Source organism: Myripristis murdjan, chromosome 20 (genome assembly GCF_902150065.1).
Source record: "Myripristis murdjan chromosome 20, fMyrMur1.1, whole genome shotgun sequence".
In the NCBI taxonomy this organism is placed as follows: domain Eukaryota; kingdom Metazoa; phylum Chordata; class Actinopteri; order Holocentriformes; family Holocentridae; genus Myripristis; species Myripristis murdjan.
Genome location: NC_043999.1, coordinates 20,472,845 through 20,493,001, shown reverse-complemented (window position 1 = coordinate 20,493,001; position 20,157 = coordinate 20,472,845). Strand labels below are relative to the sequence as shown.

Sequence of the window (20,157 nt, the reverse complement as noted above, 5' to 3'; positions counted from 1 at the left end):
CTCAATCAACTGGACGCATAACAGAAAATGCAAAACAATCACCCACAAGATGCATGAGTTATTGTTGCATGAGCCCCTTCCCACAGTGCTCAGGTGATCAGACCTGGCCAGGGGTGGGTGAAGAATGCTTGTGGGAGTTGACCAGGATAAATCCCATCCTGGCTCTGCGACAGCATTTAAGCCAGATCAGCTGTGTAAAGACTTAAGTCTCAAGTGTGTGTAGTGATTGTTGTCCTGCCCAACAAAGCCAGCAGTTGCGACCACATTGTGGACTGGACTGTGGAATGTGATCAGCTGAGCCGCTTGGCGCAGTGAAGTGCGTCAGTCCTGGAAACACGTGCATCCTGCTGCACACCGAGCCCAAACTCCTGTTCCAGAGGCATCAAACTGAGGCAACGGGACACGAAAATGAGTGAAGAGGGTAGAAAGTTGAGTTTCTCTGACAGTCTGCACGGCAGGATGGAGCCGCTGATGAAAGAAAATACCACATGTGGCTAGCAGACATTTTAAAACTTTAACATTCTGATTCTAATCAGGATCTCCGATGTGATAACGCAGCATGAGTTACACAATCATTTATCCTATCGATGTAATTAAAGACCAGGGGCAAAAGCTACAAATAAAGGCGCTGCTGGTATTACTCTGCATGACGTATCAATACTTATTTCAAAACTGAAAGCTACTTCATTGACTTTTTTTTAGTTATATTTCTTGCATTTCTTTCGAATTTAGCTGCCATCTTCATGCAAAGTGACTCAGGGCGCAGGATGGACTTCTTATTAACTTCTTGGCTACTGTGTCGACATATATAATGTTGGGTAAATATCTTGCAAATTAGCCAAGATGAAACGGCTCAGAATGGGGAAATTAGAGGAAGGTACATGGTGCATAGAAAAGACAAGTAAAGAGGAACTGCATGGGTAGATAAGATAAAGCCTTCCTGTGAAGCAAATGACTTCTAAAGTGTTGTTCTGAATACACGGGGAATGAAAACTCAAAAAGTCGCATCAAGATGCTGGAGATGGCTAGCCCATAGATTACAAAAGCACCCTTTGTGTTGAATGTATGCACTGAACAAAGTAGCCTGTAATTGCAGAAAGAGCTACAAAGACTGCATTCAATCCATAGCTCAAAATGTCGGCATCAAAAATCCACAGTGCCTATTCCTGCCCTATTTAAGATTTGAAAGCTAATACAATCCAACAGTCTGAAACTTAACCTTTCCTAAGCAAGTTAACCAGTGCCAATAACGTTAACCTCAACCTCAAATGTGGCCCCACGGAGCCACTGAGGACACACTTTGAAGCTGGTTGGCAGTTGCTTTGAAGTCTTGTGACATTGCAAGAATTCCTAAAGTTGGCACTATCAAAAGGTCATTTAATAGAAGCAAGAAAGCCGAGTTTCCATGGCTACCGTGCTGTGCATTCAAAGTTGCTCTGAATGCCTCTGAATAATATTTTGGGTTTTGGAGAAGCATCGAGTCTTTTGAGAGTGAGGCCAGTGTCCTGTCTCTCTGGAATGGATTCAGCATCGAACAATCTGCAAACAGAAACCAGCAGAGAAATGCTCGACCATAACAAAACTGACTGTCGGAGCTCGTGCCAGTGTGTCTATGTTCCTGGACAGGTGAGGAATGTGGGAGGAAAGGCATTTAAGTGAACTTAAGACAGCACAATGGGTGCTGAGTTTGGAATCTCAGGACAGACAAATGCACGGCAACACAGAAACAGATGGGGCTTCCTGCCGCTCTTGGAATAACAGAAATATTTTTCACAAAAGGAATTATTTCATATCCTGCAAGTATGCAGGGACAGAGGAAAGGCTTCAGCCAGGGCCCTGCTGTTTTTGGTTAGGTGTATCCGCTGTTTCCTAGTTTCAGTCCAACAGACGGCAAGCGTTCTAGCGTGGAGACACACCGCTAAGACATGACGGCTTGGCTGAACCCGGGTTCATATTCATCAGTCAAAACTTAAACGGAGCCGGTGTGCTGGAGCTTTAATTGGTTTTTTAGGGAATAATCTGGCAATGATCAAGTCCACATGCAGATCCATTGCCCGGAGTGATTGAGTGTGGCCCTGTAGTGAGGTTGGGGTCAAAGCCATTTACATTCCACTCAGTCCAGAAAAACCAAATAGCATCCGGTTGAGAAATAATTAACCGGCTTTAACGTCCATTTTGACATAAGTTAAACTTGAAGAAACCCAAGAATTTCCCTGAGGTCAGGTTCTCCAGTTCAATTCAGACAGGAATTTAAGAGTCATTTTGGACGGTGCCTAGTGTGCACACATCGTATCACTGTGCGATGAGGGCAACACAGGCCTGCTGTTCACATGCAAACTCCATGTCATGATTATTTAAGATGTTTCAACAAGGAGAAAGTCTAGGAATATATTTAAAAAAAAAAATAAAAATGTACATAAACACACACAACACCACATCCAAAGAGAAGATTCTTGCTCTCTTACTACCAAGCATCCGCTAGAAAAACAATGTTCTGGGAAAGAACGTGTTTTTCTCTGCTTTTCACAGCATTTTAACAACTTTAACTCAAAACAGGAATAATTTGAGGTAAAAATGACATGTACTGTATAGGATGGGAGCAAACTCATGCAAGATGCTGCAGACAGCTGAACACAAGCCTGGAGTAACAGGATGCAGCTTTCAGCACGGCAAATTCAAGACTTGTTTAGGCATTTTTATTGAATTTAAAACCAATTTAAAAACTAAAATAAATCATTTCTACCATTTTTTTCCCCCTGTTACATCTGGGTTTTTGAGGGGGATTTTCCTTGCCTGCCTGTTAAGGGGTGTCAACCTGTTTGTTCTCCACTTGTGGGCAGGGAATACCCTTTGAGACTTAAAACAGTGACATTGAGCTTTAAGTAAACATGAACTTGAAATAAACCTGGAAACATCAGCCTATTTCCAACTTAACACAGCTGATCAAAGTTCTGCGACTGGGCAGTAAAAGACGAGGACACTAGGAAATGAATTGTTAAGGGACACGGAGTCCAGCAGTGCTAAGAAAGCAGATACGATGACAGCAAGAGCATCTAAGAGTGAACACGCTGCACAAACCAACCTGGCATAGCAGTGAGAAAATAAGACCTTTGGTAACTCATTCGTACTTTTTAAAGACCGAGCTACTTGCACATATTTTCATGTCCATCAAGTCACATCTGAGTTGTGTTTGCACGTCACCTTGCGTCCAGGGCTGCACACAAACACCTCGTCATCATCCTCCCCTGCTCTCCTGTAACCTCTGAACGTGTTGAATGTACGACGCATGGCGATGCACCACAGGCAACGCGGCCATGAAGTCAGGCAGGACGCAGACTGACCCTGGTGGTTTCACCTCCCTCCCCTGTCCCTCTCTCTCCAACACACTCTAACACACACCCCGACTCTCTCTCTCTCTCTCTCTCTGTCTGTCTCTCCCTCTCTCTCCCTCGCTCCTTCTGGCTCAAAGGCTCTGGGTGGAAGGCAGGAAGAAACTCGAGACGGCAACACTGTCCGAGCCGCAGGGGAACAGGATCTTTCTACCACTCACAGATAGACAGATGGATGGAAGGACACACACACACACACACACACACACACACACACACACACACACACACACACACACACCACACCAACTTGCCTGACACAACAGGAAATGGTATCGAGAAGGTCTTACCCAGAGCTTCCTCTATCAGTGTGTGCCTGTGCATATATGGGTATGTGAATGTGTCTGTGTTTCTGTGTGCAAGCACCTTCATGCATGTGTGCCCAACGTGTGGGTGTGTGTGTGTGTGTGTGTGTGTGTTTGTGGGCTTGGGTGCTGACAGACAAACTAGCAGTTCGAGCCATTCTGGCCGTGTCACCAGAGGCCGGGCTCTATATTTAACTCGCCGCTGCATTCAGCACACCGGAGGAGAGTGACACAATGTGTCGAGGAAAGATAACGGCACTGATCTCTATCAGAGTCGGTGCAACTGGTTAGTTTGGGTGGGTGATGGAGCCTTAAAAGGATATCACGATATTTCAGGGTCATTTGCGGTAACGATATTCAAGATGATATGACAAAAACACAACAATAACTACACTGTTTCCCACACAGTGACACTGTATGGCAGAGGGGTTGTCTACTGAAAATGTTTGAAAACATACATCAGCCTATTATTTGTTATTTCACCATTTTAATTCTAGTAAATTCTCCACCTTATTTTAGTGTAAGCTGTGTAAACGCAACAAAAAAAAAAACACACCTCAGTGGGGTGTCTGTTAATATACCTGGGCGGTGTGGAAAACACTGAACTCAGGCTGACAATGCTCTGTTTGTCTGGTGAGAGAACGCTGCAGGGTATGCAAATGCATCAACAGGTCATCACGCTGCCATATCGCGTAGAGCTGCAGCCTAAGTACTGCTATCTGTCTGCTTTGTTTGTTTAACTGGCAAGTTGACAGTGCATTCCCTATTGTAAATTATATATATATATATTTTTTACACATTTACTTGTCTTTAGCTGTTTTCACAAACTTTAGACCGGCTGTATCTGCTAACAAGGCTCTGAATGGAAAGACAGGAAAGTCTGTAAACTTTTTGAGGGATTACTTCCTAATGTGATTTGACACTAAAAACAGTGTTAAGTTATGCATAAATTGATATGAATATACTCAACTTGGGCATAACAAAACGTTTGACAAAACCAAATTAAAGTTTTATGTTTACTGTGATGGATTATCTGGCTCAGGCAATTTGCAAGTCCGTGGACGCTGAATGGCTGAAAGGAGGAAAACGAGCCCTGATATCCCCAAATACACTGACTGTACATGTAGGCAAGGAGTAATGGACAGGAGCACAAAGTTAAAACAGCATTCAGTGTCCTTAAAGGAAACTCAGCTCTGCGTGTTGAACCGCCAGCTCGTGTCCTCTACTAAGAAACCATCTCCACTCAGCACCAGAAAACTCACTCCTCCTCTCTTGGTCACTCACATTTGCAGGAAGCAGACCCTTCCCACAATGCAGTGCCAGCGCTCTCCATGACGGCGCTGCCTGTGTCGGCTCAGCGCTGAATTCGGAGTCTCCTCTCGTCGCCACAACTCCTGGCCGGTTTGAGGTGAATGAGATGTGGCAGAGGGCTCGGCGGCGGGGGGATCGAGACCCGGGGTCTTTGACAGGTAATTAAAAATAGAAAGAACCCAGGGGGAGGAGGGGCGGCTCTCTTAGCTTCAGGGAGAGAAGTGCACATGAGGGATGGATGGAACAAGGGAGGGATGAAGAGGGAAAGAGAGGGGAGAGGAGCAGGAGAGGCTTGGTGTTGAATACAGAATGCCCTTTACAGCAGCAGCAGCAGCAGCAGCAGCTTGTCTGCCGGGCCTTGATAAATGAGTTCCAGACTACAGGCCAGTATAGTACAGAATCCCCGCCGCCGCATTAGAATGCATTATGCAGCCTGTAAACTCTGTAGGCACACCCACGGTGGAAATTAATGATTAATTCAACTCAGAGCGGCCTAATGGAGTATTTGAAGGGGAGAAGGGGAGTGGACAAGCGAAGCACGAGCGAGGCAAGTGATGAGAATTGGCTCACTAATGGAGCCCGATGAGATTTTGTTCTGCTGCACGGAACACAGCTTACCGCAACCGTTGCGTTTATCACCATGTTGGGAATACAGCTGAGGCTGTCCGCTCTTTGTCACCCCTTTCCTCCTCCTCCTCCTCCTACTCCTCATCCTCCTCTCTTCTTTCTAAGCGGTCGCCTGTCCTACTGTGCTCGTGCAATCGCCAGCAGCGCCGCCGCCCGTAAATTAAACCATAAATAATTCTAGGTGTAAAAAAAAAAGTGCAGGTCAGGAGGAGGGCAAGAGGAGGGAAAGCGGGGTGTGATTGCGTGCCACGTCCTCTAGGTGTCTCCCTCGGGTTGCGAGGCGGCGCCGGGAGGAGGCCGGCGAGTGGGTGGAGGTCTCCGTCAGATATCTGGCCATGAGGAGGGTAGCGTGAGAGGGAGGGGTTTCTCTCGCTGCACACATGGCAACCCACTCCGTCGCATCTCCATCCGTCCTCCATGCTGCACTGACACACATTATCAGTATTAGCACGGCCCCTCGCATGCAGCCGCGCTCGAGCAGCGGACACCACCAGTTGAAATCCCTCCTTTTTTTCCCACATTCCTTCCACTCTAATTCAGTCACCTTGCCTCGACATTTACACATGCAGCCACATTTGCTGTGCTATCCGGACTGCAAAGATGAATGACTTTAAAGGCACAAAGCTCACTGCACAAAACACTCCCATGTAAACAAAGAGGGGTGGGCTGCACGTCTCCCTCGGTGACATTTTTACACCAAATTATTAATTCGGGCCAATCTGTTTGAAGGCCACTCGTCACCTCAGTGTGTCTGAGCCTGCAACCGGGTTACATAATCTGATTGTGTAATTGAATTAGATGGAAGCAGGTTAAAGTGAGTGCGATTGTGGGGTAGTGTGGGTGGGCGAGGGAGCGAGAGAGCAGGAGCTGCATCCGTGGCCATGGCGACACCCAGCCAATCGCGTGGTCAGGCAGCAGAGGAGCGCTTGATGATGGTGAGGCTCCAACCCAGTGCATCTACCCCCCCAGCCCCCACCCCACTCTCTTTACCTTCTTTTCTTTTGTCCTGATTCCTGTCATCTTTCACTGCTGACCTCTCCCCTTCCCTCCTTTCCCGCTCACTTCTCATCCCTCTTTTCCCTGCACACACACACACACACACACACACGTACGTATCCACACACACACACGCTCTGAGCAAACACTCCCTGCCCTTTTCCTCTGCTGCATCCTCTGATAATCATTCATTGTCCCTCTTGAGCCGTTCCCTCGCTCTCTCTTTCTTCTCTGGCAGCCAACGCCCCTCTTCTCTCTCTCTCTCCCGCTTCATCTATGCTCCAGGAGGCATGATGATGATGATGATGATGATGATGATGATGATGATGGCTGTGTCCATATGACCAGATTAACCTACATTTCCACCTCACTGGGCGCCAGTCAGACCACATTCTCCCACTCCCCCATCATCACATCACATCTATGGCATTTCTCATGCCAGCCTGCGGCCCCCCCACACCCCCGGCCCACCCCCCTTCACACCCCGCTACACAGACACACACCACACACCAGACACACACACTCATACTGAGACAGACATGCAGGCACAAAAAAAAAAAAAAAAAACACACATGTGAGGGGAGAGTATTTATACTAGGGCTGGGATGATATTCTTATCTTCCAAATTGGTAATATCAAGACACTTGGGTTCCAATTCCATATATGTATTGCCATTCTACAAGATATTATCGTTTATTGCAATTTTTGTTTGCTTTTTGTAATACTAGACAATGGGAAAATGTTGAGTCATATATTTCTAAAGACTGTATATGATGAGTCATATTTCCTAAAACAATGCACATCAACTTTTTAAGCACTTCAGTAATGCAATTGGATGTTCCACTTTGTTGCATTTTTTTTTAACTGTATCAGTTATGAATCCAAAAATTCCACCCTAATTCATACACTCAGATACATGAAGATGCAGTCGCTTGTGCACACCCACACACCCACACCCACACACCCAAAGCCTTTCTTCCTTCCCAGCAACTACTTCCAGCCTCTGGTTCAGAAAGACCACATGAAATCTGACATCAACATTACAAAAAAAAAAAAAAAAAAAAACTGTTAAAAGGTTGAATAGTGGTGGGTGGAAAAAAAGTTAATGGAATTCAAATATTGACTAAATCCTTGAAAGCTGAGTCACTTGCACATGCACATATGCGCATGAGGGTGCAGACAGACACACACACACGCACACACACACACACACACACACACACACACACATGCACGCACACACGCACACATGCAAAAACACACACACATACACACACACATCAGCAAAACATGACCACGGTTGGGAAACTTAATGGAAAATTCTGAGAAACCCAAGGATGAAGGTGAGTCAGCATCTTCTCTCTTGGCGTCGTCAGGATGACGACAGCTACTTTCATTTCATGGATCAGAGGATTCAGCGTGGCTCGCACCCTGACAGAGATGCAACCAATTAACCTTTTGGTCCAGAGCTGATAGAGCTCAGGCTAAAATGTCAGTTGTGTGGGAATACAATGAAGCTCTGATAAAGCACTGGGCTGGTGGAGAGTAACTGGTCTAACGCACCGAGCTGCCTGGACACTGCAGAGGAAAACCATCAAGGCTGGAGGAAACTTAGATTACAGCAAGATGGTGAAAGCAAACAGAAACCGACCAGCAATTGTCAAACTTGGCTGTCTGAGATCATCTTACATGCATGCCAAACGCTTCCACAAACACTGAGCACTGTTCAAACAAAGCCCATGTCTACTGTCTTCATGCCTTCAGAGCAAGCAATGCAGCACTGTAACAGAAGCAGATTTAGTGTGCACCACAGTGGCTCTCCAAATCAAATCTCCTCCTCATTTTTCTCCCACCCACCCATCCACCCCAAAAAAGAAAAAAAAAATCATGAAATGTTAATGAAGAAGGGAGAGGGCGTATGTTGAGGGAAGGGAAAGCCTACAGCCATGTTCTGTCCCCCCCGCCTGATCCACACTCGTGTGCATATGGGGACGCTAGCATCGTCCAAAAACCAGTCTGGAGTGCTAGGCCACAGATTCTGCAGCGTGCCAGTGAGCGAGCTTAACTAGAGCAGGGGGATCAAACAATTCATATCTGGGACAACGTGCCCATGGTTATTTTATAGGCACCAAATGGATCACTACAGCTTGGTTTCTATTTGGGTCTGGACTGGAAGAGTCGCGAGTGTGAAAGCCAACACCGACGAGCCTGAATTATCCAGACATCTCCTTTTTTGTCCCGTTCCACTCCTCAAAACACGTGGAGACATTCCTGGAGCATTTAAGAATGTGTGTGTCTGGGAGTGTGTGTTCCCTATATTTCCCCAAAAAAATCGCCAGCGCCGCACAGCTTTGGTGCGCGCAGCTGTTGTGTGAGTGTGAGGATTGACGATGTGCACTCGCAAGAGACGGTAATGGAGGCCACGTTTTTGCATATATCTGCTTGCTGTCAACACAGCATGGTTATGAGGTGTGTAACAAGCTCACTGCTTCAGGCCGCTCGGCGTGCGCAGACCAGACACCACCTGCGTCCCCGCAGCACCTGGGCATGCTGACTGCCAGTGTCCACCTGTGTGTGTCGCCTTTGTTTCTTAAAATAATCACCAGATCTGTTGAGCTCTGAGAGAGACGCAAGGAAAGAGACACAAACGAAGAGACGTGCATGCTTGCGTCCACATAGATGGCTGTGTGTCTCTCCTTTGGGGAGGTCAAAGGTCGCTCATCCACACAGCAGGAGGCCACACTCCCATCCTCACTCCCATATCCCCAACAGCCTGTCCTCTCTCGCCTCTCTCTTTGTCCCCATCCTTTGCTGAATCAAGCACTGCAAAAAGTCAAAATCTTACCAAGAGTATTTGTCTTATTTCAAGTCAAAAATGTGTTATTACTAGTCAAAATATCTCATTACACTTAAAATAAGACATGATCACCTCAGAAGTCACTTGTTTTTAGACAATTGTCTCTTGTTTCAAGTGAAAATTTGCTTGTTTCATTGGCAAAATTTGTTTCTTGTTTCTAGCTAATTTTCACTTATTTCAAGTGAATTTTCACTTTTTCCAACTGGCAAATTTTGCCAATGAAACAAGCAAATTTTCACTTGTTTCAAGCAAATTTTCACTTGAAACAAGAGACAATTGTCTAAAAACAAGTTAGGTGATCATGTCTTATTTTAAGTGTAATGAGATATTTTGACTAGTAATAAGACATTTTTGACTTGAAATAAGACAAATAAACTTGGTAAGATTTCGCGTTTTTGCAGTGAGGCTGAGATACAGCCGTTCACTAAAAGCTGTCCAATCTCTACAGAAGTACAACAGTTGTAAGACGGTTTTCGTGCTCTGCGATCACGGGCTGAGACAGACAGGCAGACTCAAGGGACAGAGTGACGGAGCTGCGCTGCAATCTGTTACCCGCACAACCATCCAGTCAAATGGAAGAACAGGATTTGATGGATTGTGCGCACACCCCTGAGAGGGAAGACGGAGCGGGAAGGGGCCCAATAAATGCATTCTGGCTGCAGAAGTCAAACGACCTGCCAGCACCCTGACAGCATCAATTTGTTCTGTTTAGCCGCGGACAGGTTTGGAAAATCGACGACACGCCGAAGGAAAATTCAATTTCTTTAATGGAACCGGCGTTGCCAAATCTCGGCCTTATTACTCATTTCGAGCGGTCTTCACTGTACAAAGCCTCTCTGTGCTCGGAGTCGCTGTTGTTGGATTTCCTCCCACCACAAGCCACACAGAGGTTCTGTTCTGTGCTGATCTGACTCACCGCTACACCTTCGATCCCAGCACACGGGACAGTACGAACCGAAACGATCAGCGATTTGTCCGTCAGCACTTTCCATAATGAACCTGGCATTTCAGGGCTGCACATTTACAACTGCCTCGTACACGCTGCAGGCCAACAAAGCGAGTACAACACACGATGATGAAACCAACACCCAGGCTCCACATGCAAAGGAGACATTTATAGTTGTGCCTGATCCATCCCACCATGGCTCTTGCTATTAACAGAACAGAGTGCCAGATAGTGCCACTGTATTTTAAGAACATTTTTTCCTCCCAGAATCCCATTCTGTATTTCTTGGTAGCAAGGAGCAAACGCCTGGAGCAGAGACTTAGCAGCATTCCTCCGTAGCAGACAGCTGACAGCTAAGCCCCCAGCTAATGGCTAATCCTGCCTTAAAGCCTTCAACGTGATTGGTTCCAGCTAATTACACCAGCTCACTCCCCCGGGCTGTGAATGGCTGGCAGGAGGGGGCGGGCTGAAGGCGAGGGAAGTGGGTTTTGGGTCCAGGGTAGCGGACCTGTCCAGGACAGGTAGCCGCCAGCCGAGGGGGTCAGCCGTGAACCTCATGGCTGGCCGTGAAAGTCATCAAAGGCGATGTTTCCATTCTCTGTTCAAAATGCTGGATGACATAACTGTCCCGAAACTGAACAACACAGGCTAAATACTTGGCCTTCACACTGAGGAGAGCAAAGTTTGAACCAGCTGTCAACCCTCATCTGCACAAGTGTCAGATAGTGTAGTTTAGTTTAGTTTAGTGGGGTCGGTATCCGATTCAACCTATATTTTGCTCATCACCACATCAGCTACAGTGTCAGTTGTCTGTATGGAATAGCAAAACAACACCCAGTACAAAAACCCATGAAGCAGAGGCCAGTTTCCCAGACACAGAGCAAGGCCAAATCATTCCAATGGGTATGCAAAAGCCAAAAGTGTTTCAGCTAAGTAACAAATTTCATGTTTTTTAGGATTGGTTCAAGCTGACTCCAGTCACTGAATACTTTAACACAACCAGGTAACATAAAACACACACTAAAAGCACAAAATCTTTTCATAATCAAACACAGGGGCAGCACATTATACTTTAAGAGGCGGCTAATATGAGCCAAAACTCGTGCAGCCCTCCTTCCCTCGCTCCCTCTCTGTCTTTAGCTTTGGTCTGGGAGGCAGCTGGCTGTGGTTTATGGCAGGTTATTAATATTCCCTCAAATCTTCCCTGCTAATGTGCTGTGTTTATGTGGGAACACAGAGAGCGACACTCGGAGGCTTTCTGAGACCTGGAGGAGGCAGGAAGAGGGGGAGGAGGGGAGCCCTCGTTTTCCCCTTCTTTGCACCAGAGAAATTCCCCAACCTCTTTGAAGTGGGGTGACAACACCTACTAGAATAATACTAATACTAATACTACTACTGATAATAATGATAATGATAACAATGGTGTGGTTAGACTGTTCTATTAGTTCACTGATATATCAGGTTGACATCTGCTCTTTTGTAATCAGTGGACTCTCATAATAAAGGAGATTACCTCTTCTTTTAATATTTTAAGACTGATTGTACCTCTCACATATTTTACTTTACATTTGCATTATCAACTTGGCAGTTTTGCTTTTTCAATTATTTCATTACAAAGAAATTTAGTACAGGTTTGCAGGAGTAGATGTTTACCAGTAAGCGTGACTCTAATAATTTAACAATATGTTAAATTATTATTTGTTTTAAAAATGTAAATTACTTATCAAACAGACCTAACAATTCAGCTACGAATGAATGAGCAGTAGTATGCCTGTGATAACTCAGATTGAAAAATAAGCCGAAGTGATACCTCTTCTCTGAAGAGACAAGCTAAGCCAGTGTGCTGCTGTTAGCCAGTGAAAATAGAGCGGAGTGGCAACTCTTTGCTTTGTTACACAATCTAATGTGATCCGATTCTCATCGGATCTGCACGATTCACACAAGTCAGCCAAATGGCCACCAAAAAAGCGAGTTGCGCTGTTTGCATCACTGCAATATATTTTTCTATACTACTATTAAAAATTAGCCAGTAGATTGACCAGTTAATGCTGCCCATTGCCCCAAGAAGCTTTTCCACCATCACCAGTACAGCATTCTGGGGTAAACACTGAATACTTCTTCTTCTTCTTTTTTTTTTTTTTTTTTTTTAAATTAAATACTGTAACTAATACAGTTGTTTGGTGTGGCAATCTTCTAATTTAAATTAAAAAATAGTGGCGGCTGGCAGCTTCACTCCAAAATACTGGTGTCTGCCTTCAAAAACACATATCAATCCATTCTCCACTCTCACACTCACTGATTAGATTGTGGTAACATTAAAAGCCAGCATTAGCCCTGTTTGGGTTCATTATCCAAACCACTGACAGCTGCCATCGCTTTCTATTTAACTGTGTTGCAGAGCAGTGTGTGTGTGTGTGTGTGTGTGTGTGTGTCCAAACAGGCGTGTTATGTTATGTTTCCTGCAATCCTGAGCCGAGCATGAACCAGAGGTCACTTCCACTCTGCAGCACAACAAAACTGGAACACTGATGTTGTTGCACCTAAAGTCCCTTTCATCCTCAATCTGGCCGCTTCGCCAAGCCTCAGCTGCTTCTCCGCATCCACTGGACTTCCCATGAGTCACTGCACCTTCAAGTGAGGAGAAGTAGGGTCTGGGCACGTCCACACATCCTTTTCACACATGTGTAGCACACACACACAAACATACATACGTTATTACACACAAATGGTTAACACAAGCATGCCTGCCCTGTCTACATCCACCATAACCATAGAGGCTTCAACATGAAAAGCAGAGCTTAATGAAAACTTAATGAAAACTTTTGATCACTGATTACTTTTGCTGTAACCAAAGTCCCTTAACATCTCCTGGCTTTATGGATTAGGCTTCAATAGGAATAATAAGCACTGAAGAAACAGATGACACTCTACAGTTTGGTCTGATTCAAATTATGGCATGTTGTAAACATGTTACTGTTGTTATTACACGCCACACAGTCCTGTCAGCATGCATGTGTGTGTCTGTTTTATCATCTACTTCCAGTTGAAATCAAATTAACAGAGTTCCTAAGAATCCCACATAGCTGAAAAGAAAATAACAGGATGTGTCACTTTTATGATGCCAGGAATCAGTGAGTGCACTTTCTGCATTAGAATTTCACAGCCCCATAAAAGGCCAAGAAAGGTTTCAACTCAAAAACTAGAATACAAACATGGATAGACAAATAGACCAATGAAACAGTCAAATCATTTTAAAAGAAAGATTTGAGTCTAGAGATGTCTTTCGAGGCACAGATAAATGCCAGGGCTCTGCATGTTTGTTTGGCCAAGTCTGAGTTTGTATGAACAATTCCCCTCCAGGAGAGTGCTCAGGCGCTCTCCCCCACGTGCACACACACTCACACTAAACTCTGGTACCTCAAGCTGGGACTCGGAGAAAAACAGATCAAGTTGCTAACTTAACAGCACAAGTGCCAAAGATATCAGCTGCACCAGCGCTGAGCTATCAACACATGTTATGTAACAGGTATGCCCCAGTACCACTTCTGCACTGCTGATACTAATTCCACCGAGCACTGAGCTGTGTTGGCTGATACCACACAGTCTGCATACATTACTTCTCCTGGACAATAAAGACCGGAGAGGCCGGTAAAAGGATTTCGACAGAATGTTTCACTTATTTTTTTGTGATACTTCACTGATCTCAGATGAGCCAATTCTCTTTTCTCTTGCCTGCCTTTCTTGAAGCATGATCTCTGTAACCACTTACATCATCCTGCTGCCCTGAGCTCTCACATCCCTCTGCTGATGAAAAAAGGCAGAAAATCATGTTGCTTTAGTGTTACTATTAAGGCAATTCTCCAAAACAGAATGGCTGCCCCAGCTTGGTTTTTTACTTGGCCTGAGCCAATATGTGCAATAAAACAATAACACCAGTCATCACAATATATTTTTCCTTTATATATATATATATATATATATATATATATATATATATATATATATATATATATAAAGTTCAATAAAATGTCAATACATTTCAAGATTATTATATTTCATGACTGGTGCACAAATAGCCAATCAGCAGGCACATGAATGACATGCAAACAGCCAATCACATGAAAAGGGTAGATATGACACGCTACTGTGATAACATTTTTGGCCTTATCACTCATTTGCATCTCTATATGAACATATACATAAACTTGCAGCTCCACAGCAATGATCAAAGAGGATCTGATTCATGATTGGCTCAGACTGTAAAGTCTACAAGGGGGAATACAAACTCCACGCACACACAGTCTTCAGCACCTGTTGTGAACAGGGATCCACCTCAATGGCACTATGCTGATAACAACACCAGGGCCTTAAAGCTCAACAAAGACGCCACGCTGAAAGGCATCAAAAGCATCAAACGGAAAACAAAATCAGCCCTGTGCATCTAAGAAAAACCAGCCATGCCGTGCATTCTTGAAAGTTTCTGCCTTCCTGTGTTTGACACTTTGATATCCCTGAATCTTTCCCCTGAACCCACATCTCCACTTGCAGCCTTCTCAGTAGCGCAAACTTATTTCCCTTCAAAGCTCTACTTAGCGAGATTTTATGTTAAAAAAAAAAAAAAAAAAAAAAATACATACACTCATCAGATTAAGCTCAAAGTGGAGCTGCAACTAACTGAGGCGCCGTTGGTTCACCCTATTGCCCAAATTAATTTGAGCTGTCAGTTCTGATCACTGCTGGGGAGAACTGTCAGCACACAGAGTGATGTAGTGAAACTTTAAAGTGAAATAGAAACCTTACTCCTCTACAACAGTGAGGGAGTACTTTAAAGGGGCAATAAATAGGATTTTTACTCCCCTATAGCACAAAAGGACCACAGCATATCAATCAGTGCCAATGACAATAGCAAAAACTCATCTACTACTTAGCCAGGTGCTTAAATTTCTGCCTTTCAAAACTCATTTTCTTGCTTCACATGCACACATGCACATCACACACAAGCAAGGAGCATAACTGACACATCAGCAGTACATTTCTAGTATTCTGCATGTTGAGAAACAGTATCGGCTGGTTTGGTTGGATCTCTGCATCAAATAGTTCACTTACTTTCTATTGTGTGGCAGAGATCTGTCTGTGTTTTAGAAATACAAGAGGTCAAGGAAAGTTATTCATTTCCTCATGCCTCTTTAAATTCAATTTAGTTTTATCGTGTCCAAGGCTCAGACCAGACCACAGAGAGATGGAGACAGGGTGAGGGGGCAGTGGGTGGCAGACCCAGGGGGCCTGGTGGCAATAGGGCCGAGGTCTATTGATGCTGTGCCACATGAACTGCAGAGACAGCGCGGGACACAAGGGCCCTTGGTACAGAGGAAAACAATGGGCAGTCAGCCCTTGAGTCACAACAGCTGAGCAGCTGACAATGACAGGAGGAGAGGTGGAGGAGGGAAGAAAGAAAGGAAGTGAAGGGGGGGGTTAAAGAGAGGTGTGAAGTGTCACACGGTCATTTGGTTCCTGCTGGAGGGAGGGAGAGAGACAGAGAGACAGAGGAAGACAGAAAGGACAGGGACAATAGAGAAGAATGAAGCCACAGTAGGTAGACCGGGGCTTTCACTGACAGCTGTGCTTACCAGGAGAAAGGGGTGGGAGTGTGTGTGTGTGGGGGGGGGGGGGGGTTAGCCAATACGGCTGCTATTGTAAGGGAATAAATGAAATGTATTTAAATTGTCACTTATCAAGATTTTCTCTACCATTCACAGGATGTGGCAGGTGTGCCTACAAGAAGGTTAAGGAGGGAAAAAAAAGCTTGAACATGCTCTACATTAAAGCAGAGCTTTGATCAAACGCCCGTGAATGAACACCATCACCTGCGCAGGAGCTCGGATATGAGCGCGCACACACACTTAACCTCAAGCCATTGTCACATCTCACAATATCAGCTCAGTTCACTGACAGATGCTATCCTTGTCAGAGAACCATTCAAGTTTAACAGCGTTTGCCCTGCAGGTAAATGAAGGTCATATCTTCTCTTTCCTCTCCCTTTGAATTAGTTATGGATCTGTTTTGATGATGACAGGGGCCACGGAAAATAACCATCAACCCCCCTCTCTTATACAACCCAAAAGCCTCAAAAACTGACAGCTGGATCTTGCTCTATTTAATTTATTTGACCCTTTCACAAAAGAAAAAGAAAAATATTATCTATGAACAAAGACAACCCATAAATGTAATTCGGCAGATGCTTTGATCTAATGTGCTATGAGTTTGTACATTATAAGTGTGTGTGAACCGACACTGACATTATCATGCTCTTCTCATTTACTGCATGGTAACTTCATGGAAATCACATGAAAACCCAACGGCGGCTCTGTAGCAAAATGTATGCAAAGGCTAAAAACCATGACAACAGCCAAGACACACTAAACACCCGCTCTATTTTTCCTCAGCCAAGTAGCCTAAGCCCTGACGCATCCAGTCACATTCACCAAGCCAAGAACTACACAGCGCAGAACGATGGTTACTCACGAGGTAGTGTGGGCTTCTCAGGTAAGAGAACATGGTCCAAACAGAGAGAAGTCCCGTTAGGGCTGGGGATCCCAACCAGGTAGGTGGATGTCTTTGCTGGTAGCTTTCCGCCTTCTTTGTAGCGTTGCCTCGCCTTACAGCCTCACTGATTCCAGTCCACCGTCGCACACAGTAGAGGAGGCCTCAGCGGCCGATTAAGGGATCTTAAGAGATCTATTTAGAGCCCTGGTGCTCGCCTTAAATAGGAGCACTCATTAGCTGAATGACCTGAGCCTCTCTGAGACACAGAGACAGCCACAGAGGGAGGGAGAGTGACAGAGAGAGAGAAAAGAGAATACAGAGCCAGATGAAGGAGAGCGAAAGAGTGTGAAAGAGGCAGGATGGATGGCTAAACGGGTGGCCGTATTCAAAGTTCACCCAGCAGGCAATAAAAGGTCAGAGTTCGCGATCTCTGGGTCGTAAAGTCGGTGGTTCACACGCTCCAGTTACAGCAGCAGGCGTTTGCACGGAAATCTGCTTCAAATGTAATCGAGGAATAAGCTTGAGTGTGGTGGATTCGAAACAGTGACAAACACCGCACCCGAAGGACGCAATCCCAGCGGCGTCTGAACAATACAAAACATCCCTATAACAGCCGGATAAACCCCGAGATTTTACTCAACAAACAACCACCCAATGAACGGCATCGTCAACTTGCCAAAATCCACAGTGATGTTTATTTTTTTTTTTTTGAGTGTTGGCAGAAGATTGTCACGATTAGATTTCGGAGCTGGGATAATTCTGCCACCAGCTGTGCACGATAACAACATGATCACGGCTGATGCTGTCACGCCCTCTGAATGGAAGCTGCTGGCCGGTCAGCGGAAAGGTTAACCAAAATAGGCGGGGATCATGATTAGAATCATTATCCGACGCATCAGTCGTCACGCAGACTGCAGTGAGAGGAGTTCTCAGACTTGAACGTCACACCTCGACCGTACTGAGCCAGAGAAGGAGAGAGTGAGGGTGTCTGTGTGTGTGTGTGTGTGTGTGTGTGTCCGTGGTGTGGAATGTGGGTCAAATTCCTAAGAGGTGTGAAACTGGACACCCAGACCCTGTTGCTGGGCGCACACAGACATACACCATCAGTGATAAGGCGATTAAACACCATGTTAACAATTAACAGCCCAGTATACAAAATGCTCGATAGAAACCAATTGCTTCTACAGTGCAGCGTGGGCATGTGCTGTACAGGACCTTGTTCTTTCACTATGCTTATCACTGCAAAAAAGAAAAAAAATCCTTCTTAGCAAATCATTTAATCCCGTATTATGAGTTAAAATCTTGTTTTTGTTCAAATTAGTGACAAAATCTGCCAGTGCGATGAGATAATCCCACTTGTTTCCAGTGCTCGTCAACTTGTTCTCAGAATTATCTTGAATCACGTGTCATCGTCTTGACCCTAGTGGGCTTATCTGCCTTATTCTGCCTTGTTTCAACATATTTATACCGAAAAATTCATAAAACAAGTACAATTGTATTGGACACAAGTGGGATTATCTCATCCTATTGGGAGATTTTTTTTCCAGTCGTTTAAGAAAAACAAGTTTGTTTTTCTGAATGTGAGACTGCATGATTTGTTAAGATGAAGATTTTTGCAGTGGAGACACAAAGTGATGCACAAAGTCTGGGGACCTTTAAAGAAATCCTTGTTATAGCTACTCGCAAGATTATGCAAAAAATGAAAATACAGAATGGCATTTAAGGATGATTCATCCTCTAAACTGTATCTAAGCCCTGAATACATGATTTCCATCATTAAGTTAGGTGCGGCCAACCCACATGGATACCACCTCGTAATCACAAAAACCCCATTTTGCCCGGGCAAAGATGGCCCTCCTTTCATTCTCTGCCAGCATGACAAACCTGACAGTGGTGTGTAGTCTAACTCTAGAGCAGTGATAAACTAAACGCAAATGCCAGGGCAGAGTTTTTCATTTATTCATGCCTGTCTGTGAGCTTCGGATGATTTCTCGCCTATAGCCAAGACCAGTGTGTCTGTGTGTGAGCACTTTAATCCGTTTCTCTTGTGTTCAAACAGATGATGACTCATTACTGGCAGAAAGGGAGAGGGAGCGCCTCGGAGCCGCCGCGCTGTGCAGGTTGCAGCGCATCAGGGTATTAACCCCGGTGAATCGGGTTAATTGAAAAGCAAACACGCGGCGAGGAGAGCTTTTATCACACAATGCCATTTCAGATTTAAGTACAGCAGAGAAACAGTGTAAAGGACGGCATGCCACAGTACGTATGAGCTAATGTGAAGCTTACACATGTAAGCGGTAGGTGCTGTGTGTCTGTGTGATGGTGTGTGAGTCATACATATGCATGAGCGTGTGTGTGTGTGTCTGCTCTCATGAAGCTGATTCTGATGCTCCAGATTTAATGATCCTGCTCTCCAGCATGTGACCCAGATAAGCGCCACCCTGCCGCCCTGGAGGTTCAAGTGGCATAATTCCACACTTCTACCCATCTCTCTTTCTCTACCGGTACACACAAGCAGAGCCCTTTAACCCTCTGCAATGTGCTATGGGATCCCTTTGCAAGACGGGGGTGTGTGTGTGTGTGTGTACATGTGACCACGGTCTAAATTATTCAGGTCCCCGGTCGGTGTCACACTCTCCAGAATGCTGATTGAATCCCTGGCGTAGCCGGGCGTCGGGGGATGGTGCGTACTACTTCAACAGGCGACAGCCACCAACAAGGGGAAATAGCAACTTCCTCCCAGACGAAAACCTCAAGCCACTGAGGTGCAGCATACACACGCACACCCACACACCCACACACACCCCACTAGAAAGACAGACTTCCTGCAACACATGTCAGAAGGTGTCAGAGTTATTTAAAAGAACGGCCCGAGCATAAGCCATCCTTTGCAAATATAGATGAGCAAACGTCAGTGGAATAAAGATCATTGCAGTAGTTGAGATGCTTTCGGGAACCCTGGCCTAGTTCAATCATGAGGAGCGTTCAATCATCACATGAGAACAGCAACACTGGGTGAAAACGCTGCACCTGATATAACTGCTATCAAGATAACAAAGCAGACACAAAACATGCCTTTTTAATGCTAGGTAGATGGTCATTATCAGATATGATTCACAGCAGTGGTGGCATTTACTGAGAATAAAGATCAGCACTGAAGAAAGGCAGGGCAGAGGGAAAAGA

The 20,157-nt window shown here is 45.1% G+C and overlaps 1 protein-coding gene across 5 annotated transcripts in view; it reads right to left on the bottom strand.

The window, feature by feature from the left end:
* The window catches only part of arhgap12b (Rho GTPase activating protein 12b), a 59,319-nt gene that overhangs the window by 15,198 nt on the left and 23,964 nt on the right, over positions 1-20,157 (bottom strand). The window lies entirely within an intron of this gene.